Below are 16277 nucleotides of genomic sequence, written 5' to 3'. Positions count from 1 at the left end.
TTGTGATCAGAGATAAACGTAAACAAAACATTGGTTGTCGTTTTCTAGTGTGCTTTTTAGCGTGTTTAGGAAACGCATGATATAAAATCGCCTTTATTTTGATAATTCTGGATTTTCAATCATACAACAAGCTAGTCTATAGAGTGATGGTTTTGCTATTCACCAGTTGTATTATACAATAGATATGACAAACATTAAAATTTGTCTGTATTTTGGGTTGTGTTATAACGGGAAATATATGGTGTTTACACCTATCCTGGTTGTAATTTTAACCATTTTTCAAGTTATTAGAACTTTAAAGTATATTAAATGTTTTATTTATTTACAAGAACAATTTGATATTGTAAAGAAATACAGTATAGTACAAAGAAAGTATTGGAAATGGGTAGTAAACACATTTGAATAGGCAAATTGCTGGTTGCCATGGCCGCAATGGAATTATTTCTGTTAATTGTGTTTCGAAATTCGCGATTTTCCATTTCCACGAGGTCATTAATCGACCAAATTCTCGCATAATTCGGGACCCTACTGTAGGTGTGTCTGGGAATGAGAAGGCAGATTTACTGGCGAAGAATGCGGCATCCGAGTTGTTACCAAGGAGGTATCCCATTCCATGTAACGATCTCCTACCTTACATCAAGAAATTGGTTTGTGATAAATGGCAACAGCACTGGGACAGTCAAGACGGCAATAAAATGAGGGAAGTAACAAATATCATATCACCTTGGAGGTATAACATGATTCCCCGAAAATGGGAGACGACTCTTTGTCGTCTCCGTATTGGTCACACACGGTTGACACACGAGTTTCTGCTGAAGGGCCAACACCAACCGTATTGCGAGGACTCCTTAGTACCTTTAACAGTGAGGCATTTGTTGACCGAATGCCCTAATTTTACTAACTTAAGAAATAGATATCTGTTTGAGGCTCAAGGTGAGGATGGCAGGTTTATCCTTGCCAAGATTCTTGGACATGATGTGTCTTACTATGCGAGCGGAATTTTTAGATTTATTTCAGAAGCAGGTCTTCTGAAAACTATTTAACTATTTTAATGACTTCTTAATTTGTATGGTTTTAATCAAATTCTCTTTTAATTTTCATATACAGTAAATGGTATCGGCATCAATGACCTTAGATGTCAGGATGCCAGAAAACTTTCAATCAATCAATCAATCAATCGTTCACGAGAGAGATTATTACTTCTATGCTTTTTACCCATAGAGCTGGGACAAAGCTTGTTTTAGGCAATGTCCTCCTTCGGGAGGACCTCTCCCTCGTTTGCGAGAGAGAGATTATTACGCCTACGCTTTTTCCCATAGAGCGGGGAGAAAGCTTGTCTCAGGTGATTCCTCCTTCGGGAGAACTTCTCTCTTGTTCGCGAGGGAGATTATTACGCCTAAGCTTTTTTCCCATAGAACTGGGAGAAAGCTTGTCTTTGGCAATGTCCTCCATCGGGAGGACTTCTTCTTCGTTCGCGAGAGATAGATTATTACGCCTACGCTTTTCCCATAGAGTTGGAAGAAAGCTGGTCTTAGGCTCTTCCTCCTTTGGGAGAACTTCTCTCTCGTTTGCGAGAGAGATTATTACGCTTATGCTTTTTTCCCATAGAGCTGGGAGAAAGCTTGTCTTAGGCGATGTCCTCCTTCGGGAAGACTTCTCCCTCATTCGCGAGAGAGAAATTATTATGCCTACGCTTTTTCCCATAGAGCGGGGAGAAGACTTGCCTTAGGCGATGTCCTCCTTCGAGAGGACTTCTCCCTCGTTCGCGAGGACTTCTCCCTCATTCACGAGAGTGAGTTTATTATGTCTATGCTTTTTCTCATAGAGCAGGTAGAAAGCTTGTTTTTGCGATATCCTTTAGGAGAACCTGCCTCTCGTTCACGAGAGGAAACTTGTAGGAGTTTGGTGATCCATGATCCTCCCCCTTACGCTTATGGTTCTCCTCCAGGGGTGGAGCGAGAGCCTTGTCTTAAGCAACGTTCTCCTTCGGGAGAACAAACTTCTCCCTCGGAGGAGTTATCTTTAGATCTGGAACAGTCTCCTATCGGGCGGAGTCGTTCCTCTCCGGAGGTTCGTAAGGTGGGAGGGTTTGTAACTCCTCCCCTCCCTGGCGTTCTCCCCCTCATGCCGTAAGGAGACGTCTTTTTGAACCTACTGGTTCTCCTCACGTTGACCCCTCGGGGTCTCGTGACGATCACCCATTGGGCTGGCGTGATCGTGAGCCTTCGGGCTCTCATCATGTTGATCCTACAGGTTCTCATGACCTTAGGAGTCCTTAGGCCCTCTGTCGCGCTGGACTTTCGAGTTCGTACGACTTGGAACCTTTGAGTTTCAGTTACACTGAGCCTTTGGGCTCATAACAATTAGCATAAAGTGTTCGTGCATGCATGCAATTAGCGCTATGCTTGCGACCATCGTCATCAAGAGTTTTACTCTCATGACAGAGTCTTCCGACTCGTCAATGGTCTTCGCTATTACCTCCAGACGGAGTGACTTCTATTGCTCTTCCCCTTTTGATAAGAAGGATGCGAGGGGTGAGACAAAAGGTTTGTCTGCTACTCGCGTCTCCACTTTACCTGTAATAACATGCGAGGAATTAGTGCAGCCTTAGGATTCCTCAGAAGAGCTGCTGTCGAAGGACTTAGAATCCTCCTATTTAAGGGCTCTAAGAACTGTGTGTAATATCTTAGGCCTCAGCGATTTGCATCTGTCTCCTCAACCTCTTGACGCTCCAGCCTTAGACAGGCTATGTCGTCCTCCACCAAACCCCACGACCAGAATTGAACTCCCCTGGTCTGTTCACCCTGCAGGCCATCTTAGGAAGGTATCGCAGGCGGTCTCGGGAGAAACGGGTTCCCTGAAGTCTCAGGAATCCCATAAATTCCCGTTTAAGAGACAAAAGCCCTTTTACAAGATCAGAGACTCCAACCCTTCTATAATCTTGGATCCCCTCACAGCGAGCCTCACACCTGGCTGCTCCTCGAAGAGACACTACTCTTCGTGTCTCCTTCTCAGCCACAGAAGCCTTGGCAATGGAAGCGGCTTCAATGTCCCTTCTGGAGGCTCTATCTTAGCTTGACACGTTGTCTGGTACAGTCGGCTACCTTGCGAGTCACGAGGACCTGTCAAACCAAGACTCCATGCAGTCCCTACAGGAAGTCCTAACTGCTGGGGCTAAGGCAATGGACTTCCTACAACAGGGACCATGTGGGGCAATTGGGTTTTCAAAAGGAAGGAATCAGTAGTTCCCAGACCTCCTTTTGTACTTCAGGGAGGAAAAACTCCTCTCAGTCTCGGTGATTAAGGGCTATCATTCAGCCTTGAGCCCCATCTGTAGACTGAGAAGGGGTTGACCTCTCCGCCTCGGAAGATATTGCCTTGTTAATTCAAGGTTTTGAGTGATCTTGTCCCCCAGTTGAGATTAGACCACCACCTTGAGACGTGTCTTACGTTCCCTGAAGGGTCCGCCCTATGAGCCCTTAAATAGGGCCTCAGACTACTTTCTGACCCTTACGACCATCTTCCTCGTAGCTTTGGCCTCGGCTAAAAGGGTCCGTGAGCTACATGGTCTGTCTTACGTCACCCATTCTAGGGGAAAGGGGGGGGGGAAAGTCTCTCTCAACTTTGTACCTGGCTTTGTGGCTAAGACTCATAATCCTTCATCTACCGATGAGAGATTTCAAGAATTTCAATTTCCCAGCCTCAATAAGGTAACACTATGCCCAGTCAGGGTGCTAAAGAAATACTGAAGCGCACCAGACCTTTCAGACCACGTCTCCGTCATCTCTTCCTTAGTACCAACAAGATAAAGAAGAGAACCTCTCACAACACCATCTCTTATTGGCTCAAGAAAGTTATTGCGAGGGCTTTTCACGGAGACCCAGAGGCAGCACAACCCAAAACCCATCAAGTTAGGGGAGTGGCTGCCTCACTGGCGTTCAAGAGAAATTTCTGTCTCCCAAATCTTAAAAGCTGGGGTCTAGAAACGCCAATCTACATTCACCACTCACTATTTGAGTGACGTGACACATAAGTCTCTAGACTCTTTCTATAGGGCCTATTGTGGCAGGTCAACAGGTGCTGTAGCTACCTTACACCCTTTCAGAGGACAGTAGCCATTGGCTGAGGATAATGGGTTACACTAGGTTTTAAGAAGGACATCCATCTATCTTCTTCGTTTCCTTCTCCTTCCCATCTGGGGATCCTAGTCTGTAGCCAGTTTCAGCTGAACTCGCCAATGGAAATAAGGTATGAAACTCATCTGATTCCTCTCACAGTGTATAAGTTATATTCGTGGTCACGAGGTTTCCCCTTTTCAAGGTCGGGGTAATCCTAAGTATGAAGGCGTCTGAGTTGAATGTTCCTGACCCACTTCATGTTGAAACATTTGTTTCCACAAAGCTACAACTCTTCAGCTGTGCTAAGATTATGGGGATCTACAAAGAAAGAATATTTACGGGAGATTTTTTCTTCAAAAGAGTCTAGTCTGAGGACTATCTTCCCTAAGAATAGGGAACTCCTTGGTCACCCTAGCCTCAAGACTAATTTTCCTATAGTAAAGAATGAGGGTTTGTATCAAGTGTAGGAACAAATGACAAACTTATAACAGAGTTTATATTTTTCCTAACATACAAACCTGAATTCTTTACGCAAATCTTCCCTCCATCACTGCCCCCTAGAATAGTCCTAGCTAGAATCCGATTGAAGGTAAACAGTAGCTACCGACCGGAGGTCCCCCACCGCTAACAGGGGGGTATCTACCTGCCCGGTCGTTAATGACCTTTTTAAGGTTTTTCTGCCGTATTTTCCGGCTTGCGCTAGAATATCTCCTATAGTAAAGAATTTGGGTTTGTATGTTAGGAAAAATACAAACTCTTTTATAAGTTTGTCATTTTTATTACAATATTTATTTGGGCATTTAGAGACTGGTTACAGTCAAGAAATACACCTAGATCTCGAACTTTACTAGATATCGGCACCGAGTCATTATTTATGTTCATTTGAATATCACCTAAGTTTCTCACGCTGTTTCGCTTGCCCACCACCCTGAATTCAGTTTTGTTCTCATTTAATTTTAGTTGTTTAAATGTCATCCATTCTCTAACACTATCAAGGATTTGGTTTAGAGTTTCAGTAGTGTCATGTACTGTATATCATTTATGGAGAAGTAAAATTGTGTCATCTGGAAATAGTTTAAACTTCACACCATGCCTTTGTAGCATTTTCGATAGACCAATAGTATAGATGCAGAATAAGATTGGGCCAAGTACACTCCCCTGGGGTACCCCTCTGTTTAAGGGTTCATATGCTGAATAAGTGTTTCCAATTTGTACACAGTAATTTCTACCAACTAATTAGTCTTTTAGGTATTCAAAGGCTTGATCTTCAACGCCGATGGACCGTAGATCATTTAGTAGCAGTTCATGCACAACTGTATGAAAAGCAGCACTGAGATCGACCAGTATTAAGATACCACATTTATTTTCATCCATCATTTCTAGCATATTTAAAACACAGCAGATGGCTATCTCCCTAGAGTATAGTTTTCTGTAACAGATTGGTTGTCAGGCAAAGCTTCTATTACTTCTAAGTGGCTGACTTGTTCAAGAATTACATATTCAAGCACTTTTGAGACAAAGGATAGATTTGAAATAGGTCCATATGAGCTTAATTCCTGGTAGTCGGTGCATTTTTCAGAACTGGTGTGACAATAGCCATTTTCTCAGATTTAGGAAACTTACATTCATCAATGCTTGCATTTGCTATTCTCATTATTATTTCGGCTAGACTAGAAAAGTCTCTCTCTCCAATTGCTTCAGATATTGGCATAGGATCGATCGCGCAATTTGTTTTCTTTGCGCTCTTGCTAATTCTGGTGATGTCATCTTGTGTTATGTTGTTAAATCATATTAATTTTGTCTGTGTGCCTGGTGTATCATTAATCTGATGTTGAGTATTTACAAATGACCTGGTTATATTTTCAATTTTGTTTCTAAAGAATACTAGAAAATTATTTGCTAGTTCCTGGTCACTGTATCCATCAGGTAGCTTCTTTTCTTTTACATTTCCCATTATACCATTCAGGAGACGATATAACTTATTTATGTCTGTTGCTGTTTCGAGGATATTTCTCTTATAGTATTCACTTTTTTTCCTTTCTTAGTAGGTATTTATATTGACACGCAGCAGTTTTGTATTCTACCCAAGTACTTTCAGTTTTTAACCTATTCCACTTTCTTTCTTTACATCTTTTTTTTTTTTTTTTTTTTTTTTTTACCAAAGTCTCTCCATCAAACCAAGGAGATTGGTCTTTTACGGTTATAGTCTTTTCATCGGTGGGCACATGGTATCATATTCACTTTTACTCACTTTTATTATAAGTGGTCATAAGACAGTTAGCACTCTTAGCTCCTAACAGACGTTGGTCATCATGATCACAGAGGGTGTTTAGCATCATTTATTTTCTTGTAACTACTTCAATAAATATGGTAGGGGAAAAATTTGACTTATGAATGAAGTTTATTTTCTTTACTAATGCATGTTTCTGTAGAGGTAGACTAAACGTAATAAGTTTGTGTACTCGGGAGATAGTACATTTCTCTTCGACTTTTATATCAGATACAATATTATTCATGTCATCACTTAGAATTAAGTCTAGCATATGCCCAGTTAAAGTAGTTGTACAGTCGACATTATTCACTAGTCGATATGATTCTAGTAACTCACTAAATGCCAAAGCGTCGGGATTTGATGTGTCATCCTTCCAAAAATTGAGGTCTCCACAGATAACTAACTCGTTTTTCTCCATAATCTTCTCAATGAGAGCACCGAATTCTTCAAAAAAGATACTAGTGTTTGTTCTAGGAGGTTTGTAGATTGTTACAAAGGATATTCTATTTTTTGGCGTAAATTTTATTTCTATATATTCAAAGCTTGTTACACTAATTCTTTTCAGCGTTTTGAGATTTGAGTAACTTTTATGAATAAAGAGTCCTACACTCCCACCAGACCTACCTTCTCTCGCTATGCAAAAAAGGCATGTGTGGGGGGGCCATCATTTCAGTGATCTTTGCCTTGTCCAAGTTATTTAACCATGTTTCAGATAATGCCAGCATATCTAGATAATTTTTGTTTATCAATTCACAAATTTGAACAGTCTTATTAGCTACAGATTGTATATTTACATGGCCACAGTTTATGACATCCCTAGAAACCATGATCAGTATTTTCCGCTAGTCTTTTCAATTCCAAGTCATAAGCATTGCAGTCTCTAGAATTTACTGAGTGGTCACTTGGTCTGTTTAACTTTGTGCAGTTTATACACTTTGACACTTGCAAATTACACCCCCTGGTGGAGTGTCTCCTTGAATATTTCCCGCAGACTTTATCTTCATTCTTAGACTTGCAATCTTTTTCAAAATGTCTATACCTCTGACAGTGGTGGCAGGTGATCACGTGGTACCTGTCACGTATGTTATAGATACCCCATCGTAACGAAACTCTGTCCCCATTATTATGAATAGCCCTCCGAACTTCAGGATCACATTTCAGCACATGGTGGGTGTTCCCCCCCCCCCCAGGCATTTTTCTTTAGGACTACACTTTTCTTCTATATTTTGGATTTGGTCGATTTATATGAATCAAAGCATTTACTACATCATCTTTATCATTGTATACATTGCATATAATTATTTTAGGTTTCCGATTTTTCTCGTTTCAGTGTCAGCCACCAATTTCTGAATTTTGTTTGCCGCTTCTTCTCTGATCATATTGTTTGCAAAGTTTACAACATTATTTCCAATCGTAGTTGACCTTGTGTGAAGTGTAGGAATGTCTTTAAGTGCTTGTTCAACCTCACGTTTTCTTTCAGTAATTTTAGTTGTTGTATTAGTTGATTTAATTATCAACAGATTTTTTTCCTTAACTTTGTCAGCAAATGTCGGTTTCTCCGGTTTTGGGTTTATCAATGTTTGAAGTGTTGTTTTATTCCATATTCATGGGAAGAATGTCAACTTTCTCAGTGAGGTCGGTGGTCTGGGTGGAATTTGCTGCATATGCGATAAGGTCTGCAAGTTTGTTTACCAAGTCTTCTATTTTCGCATCTTGTTCGTTCAGGGCCAGATCTCTCACGTGCACATCTTCCTTTAATTTTGATATTACTAAATTGTTTTGTCTGGCTTCACGTACACAGTGTGGGCATAACCAGTATAGGTTATTCCGTTCATTCTCACTTGATGGCTGTCACTATGTGGACACATCTCTTATGGTAGAGTTTATTACATTCACATACTATCCATTTTCTCCGTTCTCCCTCCGTGTCATTACATATGAAGCAGACATAGTGTACTGTTTCTTATCACTTAGGTTTCTCCATATATCTTTTCAATGATATTCTAAGCGAGAAACGCAAAGCTAAAACACAATTCAGGGCATGTATAGCAGAGCTCGACACAACACGTCCACACTCTAGCACTGACAACGCCCAGTTGTGTACAGTATATTGCGTACTTAAGAACCTTTTGTAATAACTGAAGAAAACCCATATTCCGACGTCTCAATATCCGTCGACATGGGACATATTGGTGTCAGGTGTAAAAATACGTCTGTATGAGTATGCTGTGAGCGAAGGTGTTGTTTGAGCCGGTGAAATAAAAGGTTAAGATGCCTAGATACACAAGGATTAACATAACAGACGCTGCTGCTGCAGGAGATGAGAACGAAGGAGCAGTGGGATATAGCGTTCCCGATGAAGAATATAGACAGGAAATTAGAACGCAAGAATTGGAGAATAAGTTAGAAAATTTAGAACAGTTAATGAACAGATTCTTGGTTGAACGAGAAGAGGAGCGGCGCGCAACCACAGAATATCCGACGTACATAAACGCACACAAGTGAAAGTACACATGCACAGCCGAGTGAAGATACGCAACTATTTGTTGCTCACGTGAAAGTAATAAAAAGATATCCGCCAGTGTATAGATATTTGTTGCTCATGTGAAAGTAAAAAATATCCCCAGTATATAGCTGTTGTTGCCCACGTTCAAGTAAAAATATCCCCCAGTATATAGCTATTTTTTTGTTCATGTAAAAGTAAAAATAAATATCCCCGAAATAATGCCACATGATTGGCATGGTCAACTCATTCATGTACAACTTGCTAGAACTGAGAGCAGTAAGATAATATTTATTTGCAAGCTAGCGAAGTTGTCCTCCACGGAGCAAAGATGTTGTCTACATGGGCCAATTTTCCCCCATCCGCTTGTTTTGTATCTGGAATAGTGGTGTACTCTTACGGCGGCCACGGTTAGGTCCCCACTCGCTGGATCCCTACGAGCTAGGTCTCCAATCGCTGAAAGTCCAAGGTAAAGAGAAATTTTAGGTTTTGAAGAAAGGAAACTAATAAGTTGCAGTCTCCCAGACCTGTTAACAATTGATTGCACTTTGCAATAAGAAAAATCTGTAGTTTGTTCCATAAGTTATTTCATGGGCCTGCATTTTTCATTTGGTATTTTAACCCTCTATAAAAATTATAGTTTTTTTTATATAACTAATAGTTAATTTATTATTTAGTTTAGTTGCATACCCATACAACATCAGATTTCATTAAATGTTTTAAATTACTGATGGGATTATATAAAAAAGATACAGTGAACCCTCGCTACTTCGCGGTTCGACCATCGCGGATTCACCACTTCGCGGATTTTTTCCATAACCCATATATATACAGTAATATATATATATATATATATATATATATATATATATATATATATATATATATATATATATATATATATATATATATATATATATATATATGTATGCATGTATTTATGTATATATGTAGGTATGTATATGTGTATACATATAAATATATATATATATATATATATATATATATATATATATATATATATATATATATATATATATATATATATATATATATATATATATATATATATATATATACACACACACACATATATATATATATATATATATATATATATATATATATATATATATATATATATATATATATATATATATATATATCTATCTAAAGTAGGAAGATGTGATGTAGTTCTAAGGGAAAAGTATGGGAAATATGTCTGGGTAATAAGCAAAGCTCTACCTCCAGTTTGTTTCTTCATTATGATCAGAGATAAATGTAAACAAAACATTGGTTGCCATTTTTTATCGTGCTTTTTAGCGTGTTTAGGAAATGCATGATATAAAATCACCTTTAATATTTGTGCCTGTTTTAGTTTAGGGTACTGTAGTACATGCATTAAGTGTTCTGTACATTAAAGGGTAGTTTGTTAACAGTACTACATACAAGGGAAGGTTTTAAAAGTCTGAATATACATGTTGAATAAATAGGTAAATATGGTGTCACTACTTCGCGGATTTTCACCTATCGCGGCCGCATCTGGAACCTATCTACCGCGATAAACGAGGGTTCACTGTATACTTCTAATACAGAAAAAGACTGAATTATGGACTCATCTTGTGGTGATGTTTTTTATTAATTCTTAGTGTTGTAAGATAGCTAGTTCTACCCAACTCATTGTCTTTTATTAAATTATTAGATAAAGTATATAACCTAAAGCTTAGATTCATACAAAGGAACACTAAAATCTAGGAGCTTGCCATTGTGATAGCCATGCCGGCTCTAGCTAAAGATTCGGCGATGTAAACACACTGTAATGGTCAAAATGATAATTAACTTATTAATTGGTGTAAAATATAATTTGTAATTCGATTAGGCAATGATAGGTTAGTCAGGGGGCAAAGGCAGGATTATATAATTACCTCCGCCAACGAAGTTGAAAAGAGTTTACGTTTTTTACCCTTGTGTGTGTGTTTGAGAACAGCTTTCTGACCGCAATTTTAAACGTAGAGTAATGAAACTGGCACGGATTAACTGTTATGTAAAAAACTGGAAATGATTCAATTTTTCGAAGGTTAAGGTCACTCTCAAGCGAAATGTCCAATTCACGTAAGCAGCCCAGTATATTAAAAACAATAACATCGGCCCCGAGACTATATAATAAGCTCCCACGAAACATTTGAATGATTGAAGACATTAAGGTTTTCAAGAGGAAACTGAAGACTTTCTTATTTCATGAGTCTTTTGACAGTGACGATTTAACAGTAAATGAACAATACGCAATATGAACCGTTAAATACTCTGAATGAACTCGATAAAAAGACAGTGGAGGTCCTGTAGAGAGTGGGGTTTCCCTGCTGTATGGGACCGGGAAAGCAGCCATCAAATGAAATGAAATGAAAAATGACTAAGCTTGTCAGTGAACTTGTCGAGACAAGGTAAGTGAGTCAGAGTATGTGATAAGGTTTTCCTTAGTGTAAGGCAAGGTAATTAAGATGGTGAGGGGAGAATAAGCTGTTCCATTGATTGAATGTTAACCAGTAAATCCACTTGGAAAATGAATAAGTAATGGTGGGATAGCTGGAGTTAGTTTATGGAGGATCCATACAATATATAATTTAGTATGCCATTTCATTTATGAGAACGGTACATTTCCTTAATAAATTTTGCACGCTGCATGTCGTTTTTCAATGGTTTTAAGAGTGAAAACAACACGATCGTTAATTTTCACAGCACAATACTCTTGTACTCCAAGTAATATTATACTCCTGGAACTGTTACCGTGTCAGTAAACTCTATTTTTGCCCAGAATTTATACACATCTATTTTATACAAATTTTGTTTATGAGTATTGTATGTTTTTGACCAGGTATCCTCTGTGGTGTAAGGTAAAATGTTTTATTCAGGGAATTGTGGTTTATTGAGTATCTCTGGAAGAAGACAGTGGAATACCTGCGGTCAATCATTCGATTATTGTAGTGAAGTATTTCTTTGTTAGGATTTAGGAAGTAATGCTTTTCCACTTTACAACATATACTTTTGGTTATTATTTGCTATTGTAAATTTAATGGATGTGCCTGTTTTGTCATATTTTATATTTATTCATCATCATCATCATCATCTACACCTATTGACGCAATGGGCCTCGGTTAGATTTCACCAGTTGTTTCTATTTTGAGCGTTTAAATCAATACTTCTCCCTTCATCATCCCCGACTTCACGATTCATAGTCCTCAGCCATGTAGGCCTGGGTCTTCCAACTCCTCTTCATTACATAAGAATATTTCATGTTCGTTATAGTTTATCATCCAAAATTTTTGACTAAAAGTGATTTTGATATTGAAGTGCACAGTAAAATATTTGACCATTTGAATAAGACAGATCTGTACAATTAACCTATTTTATTTACTTTTCAGACTAGAATCATCAAAAGAAAAGGAAATTATAGCCTCCAGCTCAAACCAGATAATTAAACTGTTGTATGTGAGACATTCCTAATGACATCAAGATGATGATCATCAGCAAATAATTTGGAATTTAATACTGAAAAAAAACAAAGTTTCCGAAAAAGACCAAATTTTAATTTCAGAAAGGAGTACCAAATCGTCTCATCTGAAGTGGCCACACTATCTTCAAACCTCTCTGGAGTATTGAAAACCCTCATGAGAAATATAATTATAATACTTCAAATATCTTGAAATGTTCAATTGAAAAGTTATTGAGGTTTTAGAGGGTTGTTTATGACATTGGTTATTTATATCCTATAGATTTAATAGAAATTACTAACAATATAAAGGAAATCATTCAAGTTACTGTACAGCAAATAAGTAATTTACAATAACGATATTACCAGATTGGTTGATTGATTTGGAGTTCTCTGGCATCATTGTTCATTAAATAAAGATTAAAAGAATATTCAATTAAAACCAGAAAAGTAAATGTTATAAAAGTTAAATAGCATTTTTGGGCTCAAGCCATGTCGTCCTGATGGAAGGTTCCTATAGGTAGCTTTCTAAGAGAAATTTGGCCACAGTGATATTCCCAGAGAATTAACCTTTAGCTCTTCAGAATTCTAACTCCTGGCGCGAATATCCTTAGAATTTCTCCTAAGATTATCGCGTAATATTAGGGAACGTATATCTTGATACGACACATAGCAATCTTCACCCCGAATAGCGTTTTCGTTTCGAGGGGGAAGAGCGGCAAAAATAGAAGGGGAGCCATTATCAAGGTTACCCTTCCTCCCGTACTACTATTGAGTATCTAGATGGCACTCATTCCTATTTTTGTAGCGATTTCGCACAGTGGTGTTCCCTGTTGATCTAACGTTTTGATCGCTTATAAGAGGATTTGATATGCAATCTCCATCTTCTTTGGCCACTGGAAAGTTGAGGATTTATTCTTTACAGTGTATAATTTTTAGCTCCTGCTTCACAGTGAAATTAGAGTAATTTATTGTGTTAAGGAGCTAGACCTGTCACCTGAGGCGCCATGGGCAAGTGTTATTTAGTTAGTAGAACGACTTTCCCGGTTGTAATAGCATTAATAAATTATGAAAGCTATTTAGGCACAATTATACTAATAAAGATATATATTTTATGCATAATTTCCTCTTCCTTCTGTCGATCGTATACGTTAGAGGTTTGGCGATTTAGGTAACCGAGATCTCGTCTCGCGCTAGGCTACCTAGCCTAGGTGCTATAGTATACAGTACTTTCAGACATTATCCCCGTTTACCCTCGTGTTTCGTTTTATTGATTCAACGGGAGATAGTACATCTCCTAGAATTATATAACTCGATACTTGTCTATTGTGAGTACATCTCCTAGAATTATATAACTCGATACTTGTCTCCTGTGGAGATTTAAGGGTAATCCTTCCTTCCCTCTGAGTGCCATCGCAGGCGGCAACCCTATCTGGTCTTGCCATAGAGTAGTTCACTCCGGCTTAACTAGGCCAGGGTTTTCTGTCTCCCACCTGTGCCGGCGAGATCCCAGCTTTGGTTTTCGACAGAACCTCAGAGTATTCAGTCTTTATGCCGGCGGCAGAGCAGCAGGGTGCGTAGTCACTCCCCTGCCAGCTTACAGCTGCCGGCATAGGAGGCTAAGCCTCCCTAGGCCGCACCTGAAGTGGTAGTATGATGCCGCCACCTTCTCCCTTGCAGTCTAGAAGACTAGTCCTGTATCGGCAGACCATAGGCTGAAGAATAGTATTCTTTTGCCACCTAGGATGTCGCCGATACGGAAACATTGTTTCTCTCTTGTGAGGAGGCGGCGGCAATCCTGCCGCCTTCTTCTACACCTGATAGATTCGGCAGATCCCTAGGCTGAAGAATAGTTATTCTTCTGCCACCTAGGATGGCGCCGATACTGAAACATTGTTTCACTCCTGTGCGGAAGTGGCGGAAATCCTGCTACCTTCATCTACACCTGATACAGGACCCTTTTCCCTTCCCCTCTCTGTCCTTTAGCGATGACTTAGCCATCGCAATCTTGTGGCCGTTCTCCTGCAATCTCACCACTTGCCGGGTGGGTTGCGGTGCCGGCCGGGCTCCTACATAAGCCCGGCGTCAATGACCTTAGATGTCAGGATGCCTGAAAACTTGAAATCAATCAATCAATCCTACATAAGCAGCTTAGTCACTCAGTCTTTCCGTTATGCTGCTGAAGGTCCTTCAGTCCTCCCTTGGACTGCCATCCACATTCCTGAAACTGGCAATGCCGGCAATGGATTTTGTGGCTGGATGGAAGCCTGAATGATGTATTCTCCCCTTCCATTTGAACCCTCCTTCTGGAGGAAGGCAGTAAGGTTATACACTTACACCCTTATTTATTGTAAACATACATTTTAATAAGTCAGCCCTTCACTCCATGCTTTTTCTCTCTCTGTCAGCTAGTGCTGCCAGGTACTAACCCAGCCGGCAGCATGTCGGTTGGGCCGGTGCCGCCAGGTACTAGCCATGCCGGCTGAACTACAGAATATGATTATATAGTAGCAAGTATATTTGCAGTATAGTATTTACTGCAGATGGAAAACTATTGTATATATTATACAGTAGTTATTTTCCAACATATTTTGTGTATCCTTGCACAGTCTTTTGCTGAGACCAATCCTGTATTGAAAGAATAGAATTCCTTCAATACTCTGATTAGAAATCAGTTAATAACTTACCCTACAATATTAAATAGTTTAGAGGGGTCAGTGATAGTACACTTTTCTATCCCTAGAGGTTAGAACCCTTCTCTTTTGAGTTTTCCCAGATCAGGAAACTCTATAGTCTTAATATTGGAAGGGGAAGTCACAGCAATTGGCTGGGAGGGATACACAAGTATGTGTCTTTTCTAATTTCTAGTCCAGCTGGCGACATGCCGGCCGGACTGTGCCTCCAGGTGCTAGCCATGCTGGCAACACGCCGGCTGAACAGCAGTATATGATTATACCGTAGCCAGTATATTTTCAGTATAGTATATACTGCAAACAAAAAACTATAGTATTTATTATACAGTAGTTATTTTCCAACATACCTTGTGTACCCGTGTACAGTCTTTTGCCGAGACCAGTCCTATATTGAAAGAATATAACACCTTCAATACTCTGATTGAAAATCAGTTAATACTTACCCCACAATGTTAAATAATTAAGAAGGGTCAGTGGCAGTGTACACTTTTTATATCCCTAGGGGTTAGAACCCTTCTCTCTTGAGTTGCCCTGATAAAGGAAACTCTATATCTTTATTATTGGGGGAGGTCACAGCAATTGACTGGGAGGGATACATAAGTATGTCTTTCCCTATTTCTTTCTAGCTTACTATCCTAAGCGATAATGATTAGAATATTAATATTTGCATATCTGTTTATCATGTGAGATAAACAATCGCATACTCATTTTATTTTCCTTTCTTTACAGGAGGAACCCCAGATGAAATGCGATGCGATCTTCTGCAACCATAGGAGTAGGAACTTCTACGGTCACGAAGTGTGCAGGTCTCATGCCTCCTGCACCATCATTACCGAATCCCTGCAATATTGGGACCCCCAAGTCTGCAATATCTGCCGGACCTTGGTGACCAAAGGTTTTGACTACCCCAAGTCGACGGAGTCGAGGGATGCGGCACGTGAAAAGCTGCGCAAGTGGGTAAGAGGGTTCCAGAAGAACACTCTGGGACCATACCTACCTAACGATAGGATGCGTAGCTTGTTGTTCCCGAAAGCGGGTAGTGAAATGGTTTTGCCCCAAAAGCACGACGCGGACCTCCCTGCGTCCAGATTCCCATTGAGACGGATGTCAGGGAGGCATTGCAAAGTATGGACATTAACCTGGAGGTAAGGATGTCGAAAGTGTCTATGGACACTGAAAAGGATCTGTTAAAGGATGATCCCGA

The 16277-nt window shown here is 39.5% G+C and overlaps 1 long non-coding RNA gene across 1 annotated transcript in view; it reads left to right on the top strand.

Annotated features, from left to right (window-relative positions):
* LOC137650669 (uncharacterized) overlaps positions 1–12612 on the top strand; it is a 54740-nt gene extending 42128 nt beyond the window's left edge. The window contains exon 3 of the long non-coding RNA XR_011046036.1: positions 12313–12612. This is a non-coding gene — a long non-coding RNA (uncharacterized lncRNA). The remainder of the gene's footprint in view (positions 1–12312) is intronic.
* The last annotated feature ends 3665 nt before the right edge of the window (positions 12613–16277 follow it).

Source organism: Palaemon carinicauda, chromosome 12, assembly GCF_036898095.1.
Source record: "Palaemon carinicauda isolate YSFRI2023 chromosome 12, ASM3689809v2, whole genome shotgun sequence".
Taxonomy (NCBI): Eukaryota; Metazoa; Arthropoda; class Malacostraca; order Decapoda; family Palaemonidae; genus Palaemon; species Palaemon carinicauda.
This window is presented reverse-complemented; position numbering and strand designations above follow the sequence as displayed.